The sequence below is a fragment of the Apodemus sylvaticus genome, chromosome 1 (genome assembly GCF_947179515.1).
Source record: "Apodemus sylvaticus chromosome 1, mApoSyl1.1, whole genome shotgun sequence".
NCBI lineage: Eukaryota > Metazoa > Chordata > Mammalia > Rodentia > Muridae > Apodemus > Apodemus sylvaticus.
The window spans coordinates 198,013,956-198,020,480 of NC_067472.1; positions in this window are offsets into that span (position 1 = coordinate 198,013,956).

Sequence of the window (6,525 nt, forward strand, 5' to 3'; positions counted from 1 at the left end):
GAAAACCTTGGTAAGAATTCAAGAGTCATAAATACAAGCATCAGCAACAGAATAGAAGAGTTAGATGAAGGAATCTCAGATGCTGAAGATACCATAGAAAGCATTGACTCAACCATCAAGGAAAATGCAAAATGCAGAAACCGTGTAACCCAAAACATTCAGGAAATCCAGACCACAATGAGAAGAGCAAACCTAAGGACTACAGGTATAGAGGAGCATAAAGATTTACAACTTAATTGACCAGTAAATAACTTCAACAAAATTGTAGAAGAAAACTTCCCTGACGTAAAGAGAGAGATGCCTGTGACCATTCAAGAAGCCTACAGAAATCCAAACAGACTGGACAAGAACAGATATGCACTTGACAAAGAAAGACCATTCAAACCTGTAATGGAAAGGAAAACTTATCAGAATTACACCAGACTTCTCACCAGAGACCATGAAAACAAGGAGATCTTGTGCAGATCTCATACAGATCATAAGAGAAAACAAATGCTAGCCCAGACTACTATACCCACCAAAACTCTTATCACCATATATGGAAAAACTAAGATATTCCATGATAAAACAAAATTTGCCCAATATCTTTCCACAAATCCAGCCCTACAAAGGATAATATAAAATGCCAGCACAAGAAGGGAAACTACACCTTAGAAAAAGGAAGTAATAATCTTTCAACACATCCAAAAGAGGAGAAGCACTCAAACATAAAAATTACATCAAAAATAACCGGGAGCAACAATCACTTTTCCTTAATATCTCTTAATCTCAATGAACATAATTTACCAATAAAAACATAGACTAACAGACTGGATATGTAAACAGGATCCAGCATTTTGCTACATAGAAATCTACCTCAGTGACAAAGACAGGCACTCCAAGCTACAGGACCACATATGTAGGGACCTTGGTCAGACCTATACAAACTGCCTGATTGTTGCTTCCATCTCTGTAAATCTCTGTAAGCCTAGCTTATTTGATCCGGTGGGCTGTGTTTTCTTGGTATTTTCAACTGCTCTAACTACTGCAGTCTTTTACCCGTTCTGTGGCGCTTCCGTGGCTCTGCCTATATTTCTGCCTATGTGCCTCTGCTTTAGGTCTCATTGGTTGCTGAATGGCAGGCATCAGATTAAAATTGGGCTAGCCAGTTCTCCAGGAGTATAACAATGAGCATAGCATAGTTATGTAAGGTTCCCATTGACAAACATAACAGAGTATCATTGATAGTGTCAGGGGTGGGTCTTGCCCATAGGATGGTTTAAAATTTGAGCTGGCAATTAATTGGAAATTGCCTCAGTTTCTCCTTCATCTTTGTCTAGGCAGTGTTTCCCATTAATAAATATATCCATTTTATGTTCTCAACACTACCTACCTCTCAACATTACCTGACAGTCACTACTCTATTCCCTTTCTCTCATAGGGTTTCCCCATGGGTCTACCTTGAACCTAATGCATCAAGTCTCTGCAGGATCAGGTGCATCCTCTCCTTTTGAGGCCACTCAAGGCAGCCTAGGTAGAAGAATGGCTCCAGAGACAGCCAATAGCTTCCAATCTAGTTATTGGGGGACCCACATGAAGACTGAGGTGCACATCTGCTAAATATATTATGGGGGCCTAAGTTCAACCCATGTGTGTGTGTGTGTGTGTGTGTGGTCTTCTGTTGGCTACTGAGTCTGTGAGAGCTCCCAAGAGGGCTGGTCCCCAGGTTTTTCCATTCTTCTCCAACATCCACTCTGCTGATTTTATAGATGTGTGCCAAATGAATTTGTTACTCTCAGTTTCTTTTCCTAACTAATGTGCAGTTAATTTTTCTTTAAATAAAAGTACTTTCTTTTCTTTATTCGATATATTTTCATTTACATTTCAAATGATTTCCCCTTTTCTAGACCCCCAAACCCCGAAAGTCCCATCAGCCCCCTTCCCTCCCCCTGTTCTCCCCCCCACCCCTTCCCAATTCCCTGTTCTGGTTTTGTGCTATAATGCTTGACTGAGTCTTTCCAGAACTGGGGGCCACTCCTCTGTTCTTCTTGTACCTCATTTGATGTGTGGATTATGTTTTTGGTATTCCAGTTTTCTAGGTTAATATCCACTTATTAGTGAGTGCATACCATGATTCATTTTTTGAGTCTGGGTTACCTCACTTAGTATGATGTTCTCCAGCTCCATCCATTTGCCTAAGAATTTCATGAATTCATTGTTTCTAATGGCTGAATAGTACTCCACTGTGTATATATACCACATTTTTTTGCATCCACTCTTCTGTTGAGGGATACCTGGGTTCTTTCCAGCTTCTGGCAATTATAAATAGGGCTGCTATGAACATAGTGGAACATGTATCCTTATTACATGCTGGGGAAATCTTCCGGGTATATGCCCAGCAGTGGTATAGCAAAATCTTCTGGAAGTGAGGTGCCCAGTTTTCTGAGGAACTGCCAGACTGATTTCTAGAGTGGTTGTACCAATTTGCAACCCCACAAGCCGTGGAGGAGTGTTCTTCTTTCTCCACATCCTCGCCTACATCTGCTTCTTCTGAATTTTTAATCTTAGCCATTCTTACTGGTGTAAGGTGAAATCTCAGGGTTGTTTTGATTTGCATTTATAAAAGTGCTTTCTTGAGTACAGTTTGATCTGTCTCTTTTATTTGAGACAGTTTTTTATTCTGTAACAGCCATGGTAGTCCTGTGACTTACTCTGTAGTCAAGGCTGGTCTGGAACTCACAGAGATCTACCTGCTTTGGTGTTCCAAGTGTTGGGCTTAAGGAGTGCACCACCATATCTAACTTGAATTTAATTGAATGTGATCTCTTCTACTACATACCATTGCAAAATATCAAAACTCTTAGCATTATGGAACTAGAGCTGGATTTAACTGAGGGTTACTTATTGTGGAGATGGAGTGATGGCTCAGTGAGTCAGAGCAATAGTTGCTTCATCAGGAAAGCCTGGTTTAGTTCCCAACCTCCACTATGTGGCTCAGAACCATCCATTGGGAATTGTATTCCTTTGGAGTCTTAGCCCTCCTTCTGTCTGTAGGGTTCCAGGCATGCTTGCACATTACTGACACATGTTCATGTATACACCTACATTTACAACAAAAGAAAAGATTGCTTGTTGATCTTGATTCTTGAAATTTGGTTCCTAATTGGTCTGGAATCCCATATATGCTATAACTCCAGACGCAGGGGCTCTGAATCCCTTTTTGAGGCACAGGGACCGCACACATGAGACATGAACACTCACAGAAAACTGAACAAAATGCAAATGAACTTGTAGAAAATGAATTAAGTTGGGTGTGGTAGGGCTCACTTTTGTTGTTGTTGTTTTTTGAGACAGTTTTTCTCTGTGTAGCTCTGGCTGCCCTGCAACTCAGTCTTTAGACCAGACTGGCCTGGAACTGAGAAATCTGCCTGCCTCTGCCTTCCAAGTTTTGGGAATAAAGGAGTGCACCACCTCCGTCAGGCTGGAAGGGCTCACTTTTAATGCCATGAATTGTGATGGAAGGATTCTATTCTCCAGGGCATCCTGTTCTTTGTTCCCAAAGCCTGTTTAGAAAAATTAATCCAGGAGTGGTGTTACATGCCTTTATGGTCAGTATTTGGAGGCAGAGTAAAACTCTGAGTGAGTTTGAGACTATTCCAGAATATCCAGTGATATGAAGAGTGATGATGTCACCCGAAGTAAATATTCATTAGGTAGTATTAAATCAGATTGTAGGTAAAATAGTGTTAATTATTTTCTGAAAGGAATTTTTATAATTACTCTTGGCAGAACAGCTAGTACAATGACAGTTGTTTTGTTTTTCCATTACAAAGATTTATTCATCTTATTTTATTTTGGATTTTTTTGTTTTGTTTTTGGAGACAGGGTATCTCTGTGTAACACTGGCTGTCCTGGCAATCAATCTGTAGACCAGGCTGGCCTTGAATTAAGAAATCTCTCTGCCTCTGGCTCCCAAGTGCTGGGATTGAAGGCATGTGCCACCACCTCCTGGCATTATTTTTGATTTCTTAACATAGGGCCTTTGTACGTAGTTCTAACTCTCCTGGAAGTGCTTATGTAAACAAGACTGCCTTCCACAAATGGAGATCCTCATCCATTTGCTTTGCAGGTAATGGGATTGAAAGGCTCTGTTATGATGCCCAGCCTTACTTCATTTTTACATGTTGTACTGGATGGGTTAGTGTGTGAACTTGACACATTCTTTCATAGAGAAAGGAGCTTCAGTTGGGGAAATGCCTCCATGAGATTCAGCTGTGGGGTATTTTCTCAATTAGTGATCAAGGGGAGAGGGCCCCTCCTGGGTGGTACACTCATTTAATCCCTGTCATTGGGAGGCAGAGGCAGGCAGATTGCTGAGTTTTCTGAGGCCACCCAGGTTTGCAGGGTAGGTTCCAGGACTGCCAGGGCTACACAGAGAAACCCTGTCACAAACAAACAAACAAACAAACAAACAAACAAGTAGTCCATAATCATAATCCAAGTGTCCAAGTCCTTCGCTTAATCCAGCCTTCTCTAACATTTTTTCCAGACCCTGGAATTGGGTTACAGAGAAAACTAACCAAGGATGCTACTCCTTTCCAGGTTCCAGATAGCGCAGCTTTGGCACAACTAAAACCCTGAAGAAACAATGTCCATTGCCGTTATAACTAGAACTAGATAGGCCAGAACCTGTTGAAATCCTAGCAACTGTAATTAAATCTCTTTGGGGCTTCCAGTAAACATTCCTTGTGGTCTCACATTTCCAAACAGCACAGAAAATAATCTTCTGCACCACCCAACTATGACCATGGGATCTAGTCCTGCCATCTCAAGGACACATGTGAAAAGAACAAATGCTTAAATGGTCTCTAAGCACTGGATGTCTACATCCCACCTTTCAGATAAAACCTTCACATGACCAAGGATTTGTGGAGCAGGACCCTTTTCCATCATACTCAAGTGAACCTCCAAGGGGTAATTGCTTAGTTAAGTGCCTAAACTGGGAGCTGACAAAGATCCAAACAAGATCAAGCCTCCTGGTGTAAGGAGGGTGGCTTTGAGAATTGATAGAAAACACCTGCTATTCAGTAAGGGCAAAGACTACACTTCAGGTTAATTTAGATGGCTCATAGGGATCCTGAGATGCCTTCATCATTAGTATCATAATCATTAGAAGGCTCAGGATCTGTGTCCACTTGGCGAAACAATCTTTTCAGTAGTCATTGATCTCCAATTCCTTTATGTGAAAAAACACAAACAGGATCTCATTCCCGTATTAAAACAGGGTTGGGGCCATTCCAAAGTATTAGTTAAAGGATCTCAACATTTAACCATGGCATACGAGCTGGAAGTGTCTGGATGCCAGCGATGATCTACTGCAGACTGACCTTTAGCATCAGTTTACAAAAAATTAAAACAAATAATGCAAAAGCGAGATGTGCTTTTGGTGACCTTGGAAGTTAAAACTCACCCTGTTTTGTTTTCTAAAGCTAATTTTTCAGATACATTCAACAATTCCTTGTCCCATTGGATCATGAGGAATTTCAGTTTTATGTTCAATTCCAAATTCCTTGCAAAATTGTTCAAAGCTGTTTCCAGTGTATGCAGGCCCATTATCTGTCTTGCCAACTTTAGGCAGTCCCTTAGCAGTAAAAGTCTGTAAACAATGAACAATAACCTTTCTAGAAGGTTCTCCTCTTAAAGCAGTTGCAACTAGAAATCCTGAAAAGCTGTCAATAGTCATATGTGCTAAGAGAAAAACTCATATAGTTAAGTGCCTCCAACAAGGAAATGGAGAGAGCTTACATTAGCAGCTTGACAGAACATCTGAAAGCTCTACAACCAAATGAAACAAATACATCCAAGAGGAATACATGGCAGGGAATAAACAAATTCAAGGCCAAAATCAACAAAGTAGAAACAAAAAGAATTATACAAAGAATCAACAAAACCAAGAGTTGGTTCTTTGAGAAAATCAACAAGATAGATAAACACTTAGCAGACTAACAAGAAGGAATAGAGGAAACACGCAAATTAATAAAATTGGAATGAAAAGGGAGATATAACAACAGAAACTGCAGAAATTCCAAATATCATCAGATCCTACTACAAAAGCTTATACTCAACAAAATTGGGAAATCTGGATGAAATGGACAATTTTGTAGACACATGCCAGCTGCCAATGTTAAAACCTGATCAGATAAACCATCAAAATAGTCCTATAACATGTGAGGAAATAGATTCATTTATTAACAGTCTTCCCAAAACACCACCATCACCACCACAACCACAACCACCACCACCACCACCAAAAACAACAACAACAACAACAACAACAACAACAACAAAAACACAGGACCAGATGTGTTTGTTGGGAATTCTATCAGTTCTTCAAAGAAGACCTACTACGGATACTTTTCAAACTATTCCACAAATCAGAAACCCGAGGTATCCTTCACAATTCATCATATGAAGCCACAGTATTGCTTATACATAAACCAAACAAAGATTAAACAAGGAAAGAGAATTCCAGACCAATTTCCCTTG